Raw genomic sequence first — 17,203 nt, 5'->3', positions numbered from 1 at the left:
TCTTGTTGCTGTTGACCAGCCTCAGGCCACTGATGGTCCAGGGCTCACAATGTTCACAGCTTTCAGCGTCCTGTCGGAAATACTCAAGGTGAGAGCTCTAGTGGAAACCCGCACTGCTTCTCTCTCAGTCACAGGCCTTGCCTCCTACCAGCTTCTGTGTGAGAGTCTGTTGCAAACTAAAAGGGAAAAAAAAATCGATGAACCACAAGTTTCCTCTAACTTCTGTTCAACGAGTCACGTGAGGACGCTCAAGTCTTTCCTGTCGTTAATCAAAGCTCTCATTTATCAGTCGATGGTGCTGGAGAGAGGGACAGACTGCACTCTAATATCGCAGGTATGTTCAGTCTGAATACCCAGCTCTCTTGGGGTCCATGTTTGAGACAAATGCTGCCCCCAGGACCTGTGTGTGTGTGTGTGTGTGTGTGAACATATGCAGCAGCCAGAAAGGTGGAGGAGATGACTCCATCTCCGAGTTCTGGCCTTCAGTATCCCCTCAAAGTATCGTGAACTTTAACCCAATCCTTGAGTGATTTCCTGAATGTCTTCATCTGTGTGTCTTTAAAGGTCATCAGAAACTGATGAAAAGTAATTGAATCATTAATATCGTCTGATGATATTTGGCATCGTCTGTGTTTAATTTCCAAGGAGACCATATTAATGTGGAGCAATTATCCCACGTACTGATGAGACAGTTTCTCAGGGCGAAGTCCTGGAGGGAGGTACTTGGGGTGGGGGGGAGACTGGGTGTGTGTAACAGGGTGGGGTAGGTAGTATTGGGGTCTGTGGGGTGAGCCCAGGTGACATCACAAAACTTAATGTTTTTGCCTCTTTGTTGAAGTGATGATTCATTTCTGGTCACTGCTGGGTTCCTGTGGTTATATCGACACTCCTCTCCCAAGGGGTTGTCCAATCCCCTCTGTCCAAACAGCGGGATACTGAAACAAAATAAACTCAGAGAGTGTGACAGTATTTATACATGGAATGCAAAGTCAGCTTTCTAGGGGCCCTTTTGAATCTTACAGATAAGCAGAATAGAGTTGCGTGCTGAATGAGCGGCTGAGAAAACTGGGTCTATCTTCTCAGGAGCTGAGGTGAGTGAGAGGTGATCTCAGTGAAATTCCAGAGGAAGCTTGACAGGGTAGATGCTGGGCGAATGTTCCTGGTTGGTTAGGGGTCATAGTCTGACTGACATGAGAAATTATTTCATTCAAAGGGATTGTGAAACAAGCACAGAAATTGCTGGAGAAACTTAGCAGGTCTGGCAGCTTTTGTGGAGAGAGAGAGAGAGAGAGAGACACACACACAGTTAACGTTTCAAATCTGGTATGACTGTTCTTTGAACCCTCAGAAATGTGGTGAAGAAAAGTCATACTGAACGCAGAATGTTGACTCTGTCTCTCTCCACAGATGCTGCCAGACCTGCTGAGTTTCTCCAGCATTCTCTGGGTTTATTTCAGATTTGCAGTATCTGCAATATTTTGCTTTTTTAAAATGCCACGTGAATCTTTGGAATTCTCTGTCCCAAGAATCTGTGAGCTTTTCCATCAGTGATTAGAAGTCCCGGTTACATGCAGTTTTAGTCTTTCAGGGAAACAAGGGAGTGAGCAGGAGAGTGGAGTTGAGGAGCAGCCATGAAAGTACTGAATGGTGGAGCAGGCTCAATGGGCCGAATGGCCAACTCCTGTTTCTTGTGTTTTCCTTTCATTCCTGTGAATCTAGTAGATGGGTTTTGATGCATTCGTTTCAAAAATTGCTGGACAAAACCGTAAACAAATACCCGAAATGGTTCAGGTGATGAGACCTGTGCTCCAGGCATAAGGCAGGAAATCTAAAACAAAAGCTTCCCTGGAGATATGAAAATGAAACAGGTTTAAAAAAAAGAGGTTTATGACAAATGCAAGTTTCTGAATTCAGTAGAAGACTGAGCTGTAAAAAGTGCGGAAGGAGATCGACAACACAGAATAAAAGCAGGTCAACAGAAACGAGAACCCAAAAGTATTTTTGAAAAACTTAAATAGTAAAAGGTTGGTTAAAGAAAGGGTGGGGTCAGTGAGGCACTAAAATGGGGATCTTTCTACAGTGAAGGTACTAAATAAATACGTTGCATCTGTTTTCACAAGAGGAAGCTGTGAATATGACAGTGAGGACGGAGGAGGTGGTAACATTGGGCAAGATCAAAATGGATATTGAAGGGGCCGGCAAAGCTGAAAGCAGAAATACATTCTCGGGTGCTGAAGGAAGGAGGTGAACATTGCAAAGGTTCTGGCCACAGCTTTCCAAATTGCTCGAGATGTGTGCGGGTCACCAGAGGATATACATGTCACCTCCTGGTTTAGTAAAGAGAGGGATAAGGCAGCAAAGAGAGGCCAGGCAGCTTCACACCAGTGGCAGGGAAATGGTCCATTGACAATCCGGTCAGTATCACCAGTTACTTGGGAATGTCTGAGCTCCTTAATGAAAATCAGCATGAGGCTAATAACAGGAAAATCCTGTCTGACAAAGTTGATGTGAGTTTTTCAATGAAGAAACAGAGAAAGGTTTAACAAGAGTAGAGAGGTTGTGGGTATTTTTGTTTATTCATTTGTGGGATGTGGCAGTCACTGGCTGGGCTAGAATTTATTGCCTGGTCCCTCGTTGTCCCTTGAGAAGGTGGTCAAAAAAATGAGGTACTGGAAAAGCACAGCCAGTCAGGCAGCATCTGAGGAGCTGGAGAGTCGACGTTTTGAGCATAAGCCCTTCATCATGATATTTCTGATGAAGAGCCTATGCCCGAAATATCAATTCTCTTGCTCCTCAGATGCTGCCTGACCTGTGCTTTTCCAGCTCCACACTTTTTGATTCTGATCTCCAGCATCTGCAGTCCTCACCTTTTCCTTCGAAGGTGGGGTGAGCTGCCTTCTTGAACCGCTGTAGTCCACCTGCTATGGGTTGACCCACAATGCCTTAGGGAGGGAATTCCAGCATTTTGACCCAGCAACGGTGAAGGAACAGCGATATTATTTCCAAGTCCTTGTGGGCAGTGCATTCCAGACCCCATCACCCTCTGAGTGACTAAGCTAGGAGGGGAACTTGAAGGTGGTGGTGGTGTTCCCATGTTACTGCTGTTCTTGTCCTTTGAGATGGAAGCGGTCGTGGGTTTGGAAGATACTGTCTGGGGATCTTTGGTGAATTTCTGCAGTGCATCTTGTAGATAGTACTCACTGCTGCTACTGAGCATTTGGTGGTGGCGAGAGTGAATGGTTGTGGATGTGGCGCCAATCAAGTGGGCTGCTTTGTGTGCTGTTGGGGCTGCACCCATCCAGCAAGCCATCCATTCCTGACTTGTGCCTTGTAGATGCTGGGCTGGCTCTGAGGAGTCAGGAGGTCAGTTACTTGATGCAGTATCCTTAGCCTCTGACTTGCCCTTGCAGCCACTGTATACAGGGGGGTTGGTTAGTTCCATTGGCTGTACAGCTGGTTTGCAGTGCTAACAGCATGGGTTCAATTACCACACCAGCTGAGGTTATTATGGAGATCCCTCCTTCACTGCCCCTCCCCTCACCTGAGATGTGGTGACCCTCAGGTTAAACCACCACGGGTCGAAATCATCAGTTAAACCAGTTAAACTTAACAACACCAGTCATCTCATTTTGATGAGAGAATTTCGTGGTGTTCCCTCGGCATCTTTAGCTACGTAGTAATGATGTGGTTTTTAAAGTCTGTAGATGACATAAAATTCCAAAATATAATAAAAACAAATAGGAAGCCAGAGCCTTCAGATGAGGGGGAATTTCTTCAATTATAAGAATGTTAGCCTTTGGAATTCCCTTCCCCAGGCACCTGTGGGTTCTCAGTCATTAAATATTTTCAAAATTGAGTGAGTTTTTATAAAGAGGGGAGCTTATAGGGGACAGGTAGGAAAGTGGGGTTAAGGCCACAGTTGGATCAGAGCTTACTGAAATGGTGCAGCGGCTGAGGTTTCTACTCCTTTCCCTGTTTCTGTTGTTCTTTAACAAAGTTCAGCATAGGCAGCCTGGCGAAATGGGCAGGCAAATGGAAGATACAATTAATACAGACCTGTATGAAGTGAGTCACTAGTAGGAAATATGAGGAAAATGATATTAAATGGTACAATTTTAATTGGGGGCAGTTAAACACAGATGTGTTTAAAGTTAGAGGATGTGTTGAGAAGCCTGTTTTTAAAAAAAAATTAATGGGACTACAGAGATCCAAAGCAAAGAGGTTATGCCACATTTTTATAAAACACAGTCAGGCCCCAGCTACAGTCCTATGCTCAGTTTTAGTCGTCACCCCTCAGGATGGATGGCAAGGCTGTGGAGACAGAGAGTCCCTGGTATGTTCTCAGGGATAGATGGAGAGTCTGGAGAAACTGAGCATGTTCTCCTCACAGCAGAGAAGCCAAAGATGGGATATGATAGAAATGTTCAAAGTCCTGAAGAATTTTGATCAATTAAATAATGAAAAATTGTTGTCAGTGGTTCTTAAACACTCCCCTACCTGAGACATTGTGACCTTCAGATTAAACCACCACCAGCCCTCCCTGGAATGAGACAGCTGTCCTCTGGGACTATTGGACTTCATCTTTCCCGGGTAGCCTCTGTGGCTAAGTGACCTTCCCTGTGGTGTATGAGTCTGTTATTTGTCAAATTACCATCATGTACTGTCTAGTTCTGCACATCAATCAGGTAATTATTTGTAATGAGGACCATTGCTTTCTTGACTTTATAAATAGGTGTGCTGGGGTCTGGTTGCCGAGACCATCATTTGCTGGTGCTGTTAGCATTTCACTTTCATCTCTGACTTCATGCAGATGCCGGCCAGTCTATTTGTGGCCGATTGTTTTGTGTGAACTTAAGAACTTTTCTCATTTGGAGAAGTTGTCAGCCAGACTGGCATTCCAGTTCGTGAACGCTGGAAAATTTGTCATCGAGGGAATGGGGAAATGTTTGAGCCACAATGTGTCAGAGCTGCCCTCCCACTTCAGCACTGAAGGCCGGGTTGGGGGTAGACTCTGAGCTTTTCAGCGTCCAGCCTCTGGCTGCAACTAATCGAGTTTCAAGCATCGATTCTGATGCCTCGACCTAACCACACGTTCCAGCAACCAATCTCTGTTATACCTTGGATTGACACATGCCACAGTGACCAGTGCCTCTGGGCAGGGCCCAGTTTAATGCAACTTTGTCTCAAAGGTTCATTTTGGATTTACCTGTCAACAGACTGGATACCGGTCCATTCCCAAATTCCAAAATTTCCCATCTGGTGAAACTTGTGTTTCCTAAGTACACCAGGAACTCCCCAAACCCCAGGAAAATTTCTGTTGTACAAGCTAACAGTTCAGAAAGGGTTAATGTTCATGTCACTTGGCTCCACCCATTATGCTGATGTCAAACACAGTCTGTGGGTGGAGACCAGGAATTCTACAGGAGCTTTCAGAGGGAGCAGCTGGGGTTGTACCAGCTCCTTAAGCTTCCAGTCACGACATCTGACCAAATGTACATACAATAAACCACCTGGTTATCTAAGAACAGAGCCTCATCTATGATGATGCATCCTCAATCACTAACCACGAGATAGTTCATGCCACCAATCACCCTTTGCTTTAACTCGAGGCTATCTCAACAACTCTCACCCTGTAGCTCATCCTGGTGTTGGTGGCAAAGATCCCACAAGGTGCTGAGAGTTGGAAAGTGCAATTTCTTGAGCAGAATAATGACTGTTCAGTAAGCTCTCACCTTATTGATCTTCTGAATGTTGATATGAGTTTTATTTTGAGTATTAGAGGCTGTGGTGATGGGTTTCAGTCACAGAGACTCCTCGTGGTGATACACCTTTTTAAAGGTCATGTGTTGTAGGGAACCTGTGCTAAGTTCTTTAACAGAATAGAGCCTCCAGCCCTGAACTGCTATTTCCAACCCCCAGCCCATCTCTCTCTCTCTTGAATCAGTGGGTGCTACAGCATTGTTGACCATCACCAATGTTTTGGGCAGAACTTGCCTATCCCACAGTTTGCGTCCCTCAGTGAGGTGTCTCGACATCTCCAGCCTGAACTCTACGTTGGTCTCCTCTTGAGATGTCTTTGCCATCTCTGGAGTGATGACTGAATGTAGGAAAATGTCAGTAAGCTGAGAGCTGGGGTGATATATTATAAATGATTCAGTCATATGTAAGCGAGATCCATCATTGGTGTTGTAAAATCTCACGACCACCAGACTGGAGCAGTTTAGCGATGAAGAGAGGCTGGATAGGCTCGAGTTGTTTTCTTTGGACTAGAGGAGATTGAGGGAGTGCAGATAGAGATGTATAAGATTATGAGGAGCATTGGCAGGGTAGAGAGGCAGCTGTTCCCCTTAGTTGAAGGGTCAGTAACAATGGGGTATAATTTTAAAGTGAAAGGCAGGAGGTTTAGAGGGGATTTGAGGAAAAACATTTTCACCCAGAGGCTGGTGAGAATCCAGAATACGCTGACTGAGAGACGGGAAATTTCCCAACCTTCAAAAAGTATGTGGATGAGCGCTCGAAATGTCATATCATTCAGGGCTATGGGCCTAGTGTGGGTAAGTGGGACTAATATAGATAGTCGTGTATATTTGGCAGCAGACTTGATGGGCTGAAGGGTCTCATCCATACTGTATGATTCGAATGACTGGGAGATGGTTCCATGTAGAAGCCTCATGTCATGTGTGGTCAAATCTCATGGGAAGCAGCTTATTTTTACCTTCTCTGGAACCCTGCCAGTCCACTGCCCTTTTTCAAAAGACTACGTTGGCTCAGGTTGAAAGGTGTAAGTTAACAGCCATTAGTAAGATGTAAACAAGTAACTAGCCTGACAGTGCCGCTGAACCACAGACTGACTCATTTCACTAACACAGTTGCCGTGTTGGGAAATGGGGCGAGACTGTGAGAGTCTGGGAACAGCTTTACTCACTTTGTTTGAAGGTTGAAGAGCAGCTCTCTGGTAAAATAGCAAACCATCCCCCAGCCCCACCCCGCCAGTGACCATCAACAAACAACAACATCTCAGGATTTTAGGATCAACATTTCATCTGCCTCTTCCTTGTAAAAAGGAAAGACTTGCATTTATATAGCACCCATCACAATTTAGGATGTTCCAAAACACTTCACAGATAATTAATTAATTTTTAAAGTGTAGTGGCAATTGCAATGTAGGTGATGTAACAGATTCCATGTGCACAGCAATTGATCGTAAATAGGTCATTTCACTTTCGGTATCACTGCCCCTCCCCCAGCGTGGCATTCCCTCAGCACTGACCCTCCGACAGTGTGGCGCTCCCTCAGCACTGACCCTCCGACAGTGCGGCGCTCCCTCGGCGCCGACCCTCCGACAGCGCGGCGCTCCCTCAGTGTCGACCCTCCGACAGTGCAGCGCTCCCTCGGCGCCGACCCTCCGACAGCGCGGCGCTCCCTCGGTGTCGACCCTCCAACAGTGCAGCGCTCCCTCGGCGCCGACCCTCTGCACTTGCCCGTTCTCTCAATACTGATCCGCTGACAGTGCCCACTCCCTCAGCGCTCACCTGCTGACAGTGCCCACTCCCTCAGTGCTGACCCTCTGACAGTACCCACTCCCTCAGTGCCCACTCCCTCAGTGCTGACCCTCTGACAGTGCCCACTCCCTCAGTGCTGACCCTCTGACAGTGCCCACTCCCTCAGTGCCCACTCCCTCAGCGCTCATCTGCTGACAGTGCCCACTCCCTCAGTGCTGACCCTCTGACAGTACCCACTCCCTCAGTGCTGACCCTCTGATAGTATGAGTTTTACAGGGATGTGTTAGTTTGATTGCATTCTCACATGTCTGGATTACGTCGAATTATAAGACTCTCCAAAGATGGATGACCAGCTGCTGGGTACCAGGCTGATGAGGGGTTTAATATATTCAATAATTGTGAATATTTAAGCTCTCATTAATCTCGGTGTGAAATGGGACCTGTGGCCTGCCACTTCAGTGAACCAAAGCTAATCATCGCTAAGTAACCAGAGTGGAGATAGGAATCACTTCAGAGTGATTTGTTGATAATTTTGGGGTGTATTTTCTGTGCTGAATTAAGAATATCCAGCCCTGAATGTGATGATTAGCAGTGAGACCAATAATAGCTTTGTGAGCCAGTCTGAGGCAGTTCTCCTCCAGGCTGGACCCTGGCCAGTACCCAGTTAGCTTACATCGGTGAGTCGTTAGGATGGGAGGTGTGCAATTTTCTGACAAAGTCATGATTGTAAAGTGTGAATTGTAATTCCCCTTACATTCTATTTTGTTCCAAAAGCACACAATCCATATGACATTTTATAAATTCCCACTTTGGAAACAGAACCAGCCTGACTCAAGATTGGGATACAGATAGACTCTAACCTCACACCGTTAATGCATTGTCAGAGCTAAGATGTCACTTTTTTAAAAATAAAATCTTCAGTTATCTCAAGAATGTGATTTGAAAGAAGTTCTGGGATTTACATATTAATGAACCGAAACCTGCAACCCATTCTAAAAGTTGAAAGACTTAACAGAAATCTAGATTTGTTCAATATATTGTATCAGTTGCATGACACTGTGATCTTTTGCTATAAATTCTGTGTCTTATGATTCTGCTCCATAGCTACCTGATGAAGGAGCAGCGCTCCGAAAGCTAGTACTTCCAAATAAACCTATTGGACTATAATCTGGTGTTGTGTGATATTGGTTCAAGCCCATTGTGTCTATACTTTCAAACTCAGCACCAGGAGAATGCGAGGGATTCAGATGAGGTTTATTAGATCAGCTTCAGGGCTGAGGTTTTACACAGTGACAGGAGGAAACAGATTGACACAAACGGTGATTAGGATTGGAATACACTCCCTCCCTGATATTGTGGCGGACACAGATTCAAATTTGGGGGCCAAACTGAAGTTGGATAAATACTCGGAGATAAAATTGATAAACGGGTTGTGGGTGATGATGGGACTGACTGGATTTCTCTTGGAACGAGCTGGTACAGACTCGACAGGCTGAATGGCCTCATTCTGTTGCGGCACTGTGCTATTTGAAAGGACTCACATCACATTGTTAAAATGCTTGATAGAAGCTGTCAGGAGTTAAAACAAAATGGGAGTGGGATAAGGCATTTGTAAACAGAAGAGCCAGTGTCCATGGTTCTCTCTTCACTGTCTCTTCACATGTGGTCAAGTGCCTGACTGTGAGTGTGGCTGTGTCTCTATCTAATTCCTGGCTGTTTTTAGTCGGAGGAAGTACACTTGCTGATAATGCTCCACTAATAGCTTGTGGGTTAAAGTCACACCCCAGAACTTGACACTCCACATGAAGCATTGACAATCCTCTTTAGGGACAGACCTGCTGTCTATTGAACTGTCCCAGTGCTTTATCTTTTTAACTTTTGTTATTTTGTCAGCTACGGCTCCCTCACCTCATGGTGCGCCACCAAGAGAATCAGAGGTATTGCCTTTTTGAATAAACTGATAGGATTTTGCAAAGTGAAAAGCAGCAGTGGATCTTGAAGCATGTATCCCTAAAGGTAGCAGGACAGGTAGATAAACTGGTTTGGAAGGTGCCGGCAATGCTTTTCTTTATTAACTAAGCCCTGTTTTACAAGTATGGGAAGCCAACGGCATTGTGGTAATGTCAGTGGACTAGTATCCCAGTGGTCAAGGCTATTGGCCATGGGGACAAGGGTTCAAAATCTATCATGGCAATTGGTGGGAATCAAATTCGGGGAATAACATTTGGGATTGAAAGCTGGCCTCAGTGATAGGGACCACAAAACTATCACTGATGGTGTAAAAAGCCACCTTGGAAATCTGTCCTTACCTGCTCTGGCCCACATGTGACTCCAGACCCAAAGCAATTTGGCTGACCTTTAATTACCGTAAAGAGACATTCAGCTCAAGGACAATTAAGGATGGATAACAAATATTTGCCTTTGCCAGTAATGCCCATCTCCCATGATAGAGAGGTAAAAAGTGTTATGCTAAAATGGTGTAAAACACTAGTTTGACTGTGTGTTCTGTTCTGTACAGCTCTAGCCAGGAGAGGGATAATCACATTCGAGAGGGTACAGAGGTGATTGCCGGGAATGACGTTTATTAATTATGAGAAGGGATGGGATGGGGTGGGTTGTTTCCTTTGGGATTGGAAGACCCTCTTTTCCAGCAGCACGGAAGTCAGCCATCGGGGCATAAAATTAAAAATCACACAACACCAGGTTATAGTCCAACAGGATTATTTGGAAGCACTAGCTTTCAGAGCGCTGCTCCTTCATCAGGTGGTCCTTCATCACAACCACCTGATGAAGGAGCAGCTCTCTGAAAGCTAGTGCTTCCAAACAATCCGGTTGGACTATAACCTGGTGTTGTGTGATTTTTAACTTTGTCCACCCCAGTCCAACACCGGCACCTCCAAATCATCAGGGACATAGATTTAAAGTGGATCAAAGTCTTACAGAGAGTTGAGAAGAATGTTTGGTATTCCTGGTCTGAAAGGATGTTTGAAGCAGAAAGTGCATTAAAAACACATTTGGATATACATTTGATGTGTTATAACCTACAGTTTGTTTAGCGCAGAGCTGAAAATTAGACTGACATGTCCTTTTACAGCTGGGATAGGCATGATGAAACAATAGTCTCCTCCTATGAGAGACATACCCTGCAATTGAGGGATCAATTCCAATTAAATCCCACGTGGGTCTTCCTGCTGTGTCATACTGAAGTCTATGTCATAAGTAACCATTTTGCACAGTTTCACATGGAGTTCAAGGTCTCAGAACAGCTTCAAGAAACCAGCAGGGTTCTCTCTTGGGAGGTGTGTTGGGTCCGTCCCTCTGTAATAAGCATCAGCACAGGCCCTGGTTATTATTAGCCTAATTTCCGTGATTCTGCTTTTCAAAGCCAGTCATGTTGTGATTTGACCCTGAACCTGGGGTGAGGACGGAGCCGAGGAAATAAGGGAGAGCTCAGCACTTTGCATTCTTCGCTGGGTGTGAATCTACCCCCGTGACCCAACTCTGTCCCCTTCCTACCCTCCCCCCGACCCAGTCTCCGTCACCCTCCCCCACCCCCCAACCCTGTCCCAAACACAGTTTCCATCACCCTCCACCCACCCCACAACCCTCCCCCCGACCCAGTCTCCGTCACCCTCCCCCAACCCCCAACCCTGTCCCAAACACAGTCTCCATCACCCTCCCCCCACCTCCCAACCCTGTCCCCGACCCAGTCTCCGTCACCCTCCACCCACCCCACAACCCTGCCCCCAACCCAGTCTCCATCACCTCCCCCACCCAACCAACCCTCCCCCTGACCCAGTCTCTATCACCTCCCCCCACCCTCAACCCTCCCCCTGACCCAGTCTCTATCACCTCCCCCCACCCCCAACCCTCCCCCTGACCCAGTCTCCATCATCTCCCCCCAACCTCCAACCCTGTCCCCGACCCAGTCTCCTTCACCACCCCCACCCCCCAACCCTGTCCCAAAGCCAGTCTCCATCAACTCCCCCACCCCCACAACCCTGTCCCAAACCCAGTCTTCATCACCCTCCCCCACCCTCCCAACCCTCCCCGCGACCCAGTCTCCATCACCTCCCCCCACACCCCAACCCTGTCCTCGACCCAGTCTCCATCACCCTCCCCCCCACCCCCCAACCCTCCCCCCGACCCAGTCTCCTTCACCTCTCCCCAACCCTGTCCTCGACCCAGTCTCCATCACCTCCCCCCACCCTCCAACCCTCTCCCCCGACCCAGTCTCCATCACCTCCCCCCAACCTCTAACCCTGTCCCTGACCCAGTCTCCTTCACCATCCCCACCCCCCAATCCTGTCCCCGACCCAGTCTCCATTATCCTCCCCACCCGCCTCAACCCTCCCCCCGACCCAGTCTCCATCACCTCCCCCCACCCCCAACCCTGTCCCATCCCAGTCTCCATCAACTCCCCCCACCCCCACAATCCTGTCCTAAGCCCAGTCTTCATCACCCTCCCCCACACCCTCCAACCCTCCCCCCGACCCAGTCTCCATCACTTCCCCCACCCCCCCAACCCTCCCCCCGACCCAGTCTCCTTCACCTCTCCCCAACCCTGTCCCCGATCGACTCTCCATCACCTCCCCCCACCCCCCAACCCTGTCCCCGAGCCCATCTCCGTCACCTCCCCCCACCCCCAACCCTGTCCCCGACCCAGTCTCCATCACCCTCCCCCCCACCCCCCAATCCTGTCCCGGACCCAGTCTCCATCACCTCCCCCCACCCCCCCAACCCTGTCCCTGACCCAGTCTCCATCACCTCCCCCCACCCCCCCAACCCTGTCCCTGACCCAGTCTCCATCACCCTACCCCCACCTCCAAACCCTGTCCTCGACCCAGTCTCCATCACCTCCGCCCAACCTTCAACCCTGTCCCTGACCCAGTCTCCTTCACCACCCCCACCCCCCAACCCTGTCCCAAACACAGTCTCCATCAACTCCCCCCACCCCCACAACCCTGTCCCAAACCCAGTCTTCATCACCCTCCCCCACCTTCCCAACCCTCCCCCGACCCAGTCTCCATCACCTCCCCCCACACCCCAACCCTGTCCCCGACCCAGTCTCCATCACCTCCCTCCACCCCCCAACCCTCCCCCCGACCCAGTCTCCATCACCTCCCTCAACCCCACAACACTCCCCCCGACCCAATCTCCACCACCTCCTCCCACCCCCCAACCCTGTCCCAAACCCAGTCTCCATCACTTCCCCCCACCCTCCAACCCTCCCCCCAACCCAGTCTCCATCACCCTCCTCCCCCACCCCCCAACCCTCCCCCGACCCAATCTCCACCACCTCCCCCCACCCCCCAACCCTGTCCCAAACCCAGTCTCCATCACCCTCCCCCACCCCCCAACCCTGTCCTTGACCCAGTCTCCATCACCTCCCCCCACCAAACCAACCCTGTCCCCGACCCAGTCTCCATCACCCTCCCCCCCACCCCCATCCCAGTCCCCGATCCAGTCTCCATCGCCCTCCCCCACCCCCCAACCCTGTCCCAAACCCAGTCTCCATCAGCCTCTCCCCCCACCCCCCAACCCTGTCCCAGACCTAGTCTCCATCACCTCCCCCACCCCTCAACCTTCCCCCCGACCCAGTCTCCATCACCTCCCCCCACCCCCCCAACCCTGCCCCCAACCCAGTCTCCATCACCTCCCCCCACACTCCAACCCTCCCCCGACCCAGTCTCCATCACCTCCCCCCACCCCCATAACCCTGTCCCCGAGCCCGTCTGTCACCTCCCCCCACCCCCAACCCTGTCCCAAACTCAGTCTCCATCACCCTCCCCCCCCATCCACCAACCCTGTCCCCCAGTCAGTCTCTGTCACCTCCGCCCACTCCCCCAACCCAGTCTCCATCACCCTCCCGCCCACCCCACAACCCTGTCCCAAACCCAGTCTCCATCACCTCCCCCCACCCTCCAACCCTCCCCCCAACCCAATCTCCACCACCTCCTCCCACCCCCCAACCCTGTCCCAAACCCAGTCTCCATCACCTCCCCCCACCCTCCAACCCTCCCCCCAACCCAGTCTCCATCACCCTCCTCCCCCACCCCCCAACCCTCCCCCCGACCCAATCTCCACCACCTCCCCCCACTCCCTAACCCTGTCCCAAACCCAGTCTCCATCACCTCCCCCACCCTCAAACCCTCCCCCCGACCCAGTCTCCATCACCCTCCCCCACCCCCCAACCCTGTCCCTGACCCAGTCACCATCACCTCCCCCCACCCAACCAACCCTGTCCCCGACCCAGTCTCCATCACCCTCCCCCCCACCCCCATCCCAGTCCCCGATCTAGTCTCCATCGCCCTCCCCCACCCCCCAACCCTGTCCCAAACCCAGTCTCCATCAGCCTCTCCCCCCACCCCCCAACCCTGTCCCAGACCTAGTCTCCATCACCTCCCCCACCCCTCAACCCTCCCCCCGACCCAGTCTCCATCACCTCCCCAACCCCCAACCCTCCCCCCGACCCAGTCTCCATCACCTCCCCCCCACCCCCCCAACCCTGCCCCCGACCCAGTCTCCATCACCTCCCCCCCACCCCCCCAACCCTGCCCCCGACCCAGTCTCCATCACCTCCCCCCCACCCCCCCAACCCTGCCCCCGACCCAGTCTCCATCACCTCCCCCCCCCACTCCCCAACCCTGCTCCCGACCCAGTCTCCATCACCTCCCCACCACACCCATGACCCCCAGTCCATGCTGATCTTCCAAGGTTTGGTTAGTTGAGAATTTTTTTGACTTCAGTGTCTCTGGGCTTGGGAGTGAGAATTCTATCTCCTGGCCCCTATCCAGCGTATCTGTGTTAAGAGTTCTTGAAAAGATTTGAGGCTGGGATTGTGGATGAGCTCTTATAATGGTAAGGTCCTATGGAGTGTTGTTGAACAAAGAGACCTTGGAGTGCAGGTTTTAGCTCCATGAAAGTGGAGTTGCAGGTAGATAGGATAGTGAAGAAGGCGTTTGGTATGCTTTCCGTTATTGGTCAGAGTATTGAGTAAAGGAGTTGGGAGGTCATGTTTCGGCTGTACAGGACATTGGTTAGGCCACTGTCAGAATGTTGCATGCAATTCTGGTCTCCTTTCTATCAGAAAGATGTTGTGAAACTTGAAAGGGTTCAGAAAAGATTTACAAGGATATTGTCAGGTTTGGAGGATCTGAGCTACAGAGAGAGGCTGAACAGGCTGGGGCTGTTTTCCCTGGAGGGAGGCTGAGGTGTGACCTTATAGAGGTTTACAAAATTATGAGGGAAAAATGCAAAGTCTTTTCCCTGGGGCTGGGGAATCCAGAACTAGAGGGCATAGGTTTAGGGTGAGAGGGGAAAGATATAAAAGAGACCTAAGGGGCAACTTTTTCACACAGAGGGTGATGCGTGTATGGAATGAGCTGCCAGAGGAAGTGGTGGAGGCTGGTACAATTGAAACATTTAAGAGGCATTTGGATGGGTATATGAATAGGAAGGGTTTGGAGGGATATGGGTCGGGTGCTGGCAGGTGGGACTAGATTGGGTTGGGATATCTGGTTGGCATGGACGGGTTGGACCGAAGGGTCTGTTTCCATGCTGTACATCTCTATGACTTTATGACTCAATGACATTGACCTAACCAAGAGTACCATTATCACACTGTTGGACAAAGCAGTTACTAGGTCACCTGACGACGGCAGCAACATCAACATGAACAGCATATTAAAATTACGGGTCCTATGCCTCATTACTCACTTTACATTCAATGGACAAATACACAGACAAATCAACAACACACTAATGGGGTCTCCGATATCAGATTGATAGCAGAAGCAGTAATGCACTGCTTATAATGAACAGTTCTCCCCACCATCCAACCCAAACTCTGGAACTGGTATGTAGATGATACCTTTGTCATAATTTAACGTACACAACTGGAAGAAACCCATCAGCACATCAATAACATCTTCACTGGAATGAAGTTCACTAAAGAAGAGGAAAACAACACCCCTTCCTGGGTGTATCAGTAGAATGCACATCTACTGGGGAACTCCTGACCAGTATGCATAGGAAGAATACCCATACCAACCAGACACTGAACTACAAGAGCAACCACCCCAGCAACCACAAATGGAGATGCATTAGGCCATCATTCAAATGAGCAAGGACATACTGCAGCAACTCAGAACTCCAGAGGGCAGAACCGGAACACCGATTCAAAGGATTTAAACAAAACGGGTACCCCAAGAGCACTATCCTCTGGTACTTAAGTAACAAACCTAAAGAAGAAAACACGACAAGACCGGACACGATAGCGACCATACTGTACATCAAGGGCATATCAGAAATGACTACCCGACTACTCACCCCTTGGGAATTTTAGTGGCCCAGAAACCAGCTCCTCTCAAAGTTTAAAGACCTATGTCCAGCAGGATGAACGTTACCTACAAGATACCCTGCAAGGACTGTGAAAAAAACGCTACATCGTACAAACAGGAAGAAAGCTGACCATACGAGTGCACAAACATCAGCTCACCACTGGCAGACACGACCAGTACTCTCTCATTTCCAACCTCACAGACAACAAGACAAATTCAACTGGGACAATGTAACCATCCAAGCACAGGGAACACAGAGACACGCCAGAGAATTCCCTGAAGCCTGGCATTCCAACCGGAACTCAATCAATAGACACATTGAACTGGACCCCGTATACAAACCACTCAGATACAGAACCGGAAATAGCAACAAACAGACACATTTCAATACCAGGTGGGACAGACCACTAACACCGTATCAAAGACGCGCTGACGATATTACCGAGTAAGGCGACAAAATGTTTGCAGAAAAACACACCAGCTTGGCGACTTCATTTCTGTGTAAATTCTAAGACATTAGATGCAGGTGCAGAAGGAAGCTATTTGGCCCATCCACCCTGCTCTCTCTGCAATAAGATCACAGCTGAGTTTTGTCGTGAGCCTTCACATTTCTGTACTATCCCCATATCCTTGTATTTTTGTCCTTAAAGTTCTGTCACACCTACTGCACCTCAGGGAAAGGTTTGAAACCAGTCTGGCCTTTCTGAGGGTCCCCAGAACTTTGGGAAGAGGGATTGGAATTTCCCCATTTCCCAGTGTGAGGTGTGAGAGCACAAGCTGTTCAGTTGTCTTACAATAATTTGCTGTCATCCTTTAACTTCACGAGGTCATGAGCTAATATTGTCACTCTCTGGTCACCCCTCAGCGATATTTCTTTATCTCCAGACTCAACGGTCCCAATCCCTCCCACCTCCCACTCCCTGTAGACTTGAGCTCATCTGAAACTCTATCGTCTGTATCCTATTCCTATCACAAACAAATCCCTGGTCACTCATCTTCCCTGGTTTCACCCTGACCTATGTGGACTGTCAGTCTACACTAGCTCAATTTTAAAATTGCCACCGTTTATGACCTGGACACCCCCTTCCCCCTGCCTTCTGTAATTTCCTGCAGCTTTCCAACCCTCAGGGAGCTCTGTGTTCCTTCAATTCTTGCCTCTTGTGAGTCCCGACTCCCTTCAGCTGCCTCGGACTTGAATTGGCTCCTTACCGTCCTCCACCCTCCTCTCTCCCTTTTTAGAAGCTCCCTCATACAACCTTGCTGATTGAAGTTTTGTTCACCTATCTTGATTTCTCCTTTTTTTGGCTCAGTGACAAATTTTGTTTGTGGAGAGACTTAGGAAATTCCTATGTTAAGGGG

General features: G+C 49.4%; 1 protein-coding gene and 1 long non-coding RNA gene across 2 annotated transcripts in view; one reads left to right on the top strand and one right to left on the bottom strand.

The window, feature by feature from the left end:
• Positions 1-260: 260 nt before the first annotated feature.
• arhgef18b (Rho/Rac guanine nucleotide exchange factor 18b) overlaps positions 261-17,203 on the top strand; it is a 209,846-nt gene continuing 192,903 nt past the window's right edge. The window contains exon 1 of the mRNA XM_043721419.2: positions 261-334. The gene's annotated coding sequence lies outside the window, so the exon portion shown is untranslated. The remainder of the gene's footprint in view (positions 335-17,203) is intronic.
• LOC122565435 (uncharacterized) overlaps positions 345-17,203 on the bottom strand; it is a 57,784-nt gene continuing 40,925 nt past the window's right edge. Inside the window, exon 3 of the long non-coding RNA XR_015751808.1 lies at positions 345-935. This is a non-coding gene — a long non-coding RNA (uncharacterized LOC122565435). The remainder of the gene's footprint in view (positions 936-17,203) is intronic.

The sequence above is a fragment of the Chiloscyllium plagiosum genome, unplaced genomic scaffold (genome assembly GCF_037043375.1).
Source record: "Chiloscyllium plagiosum isolate Xiang-an unplaced genomic scaffold, Cpla_swu_hap1 HiC_scaffold_28, whole genome shotgun sequence".
Classification (NCBI taxonomy): Eukaryota; Metazoa; Chordata; class Chondrichthyes; order Orectolobiformes; family Hemiscylliidae; genus Chiloscyllium; species Chiloscyllium plagiosum.
This window is presented reverse-complemented; position numbering and strand designations above follow the sequence as displayed.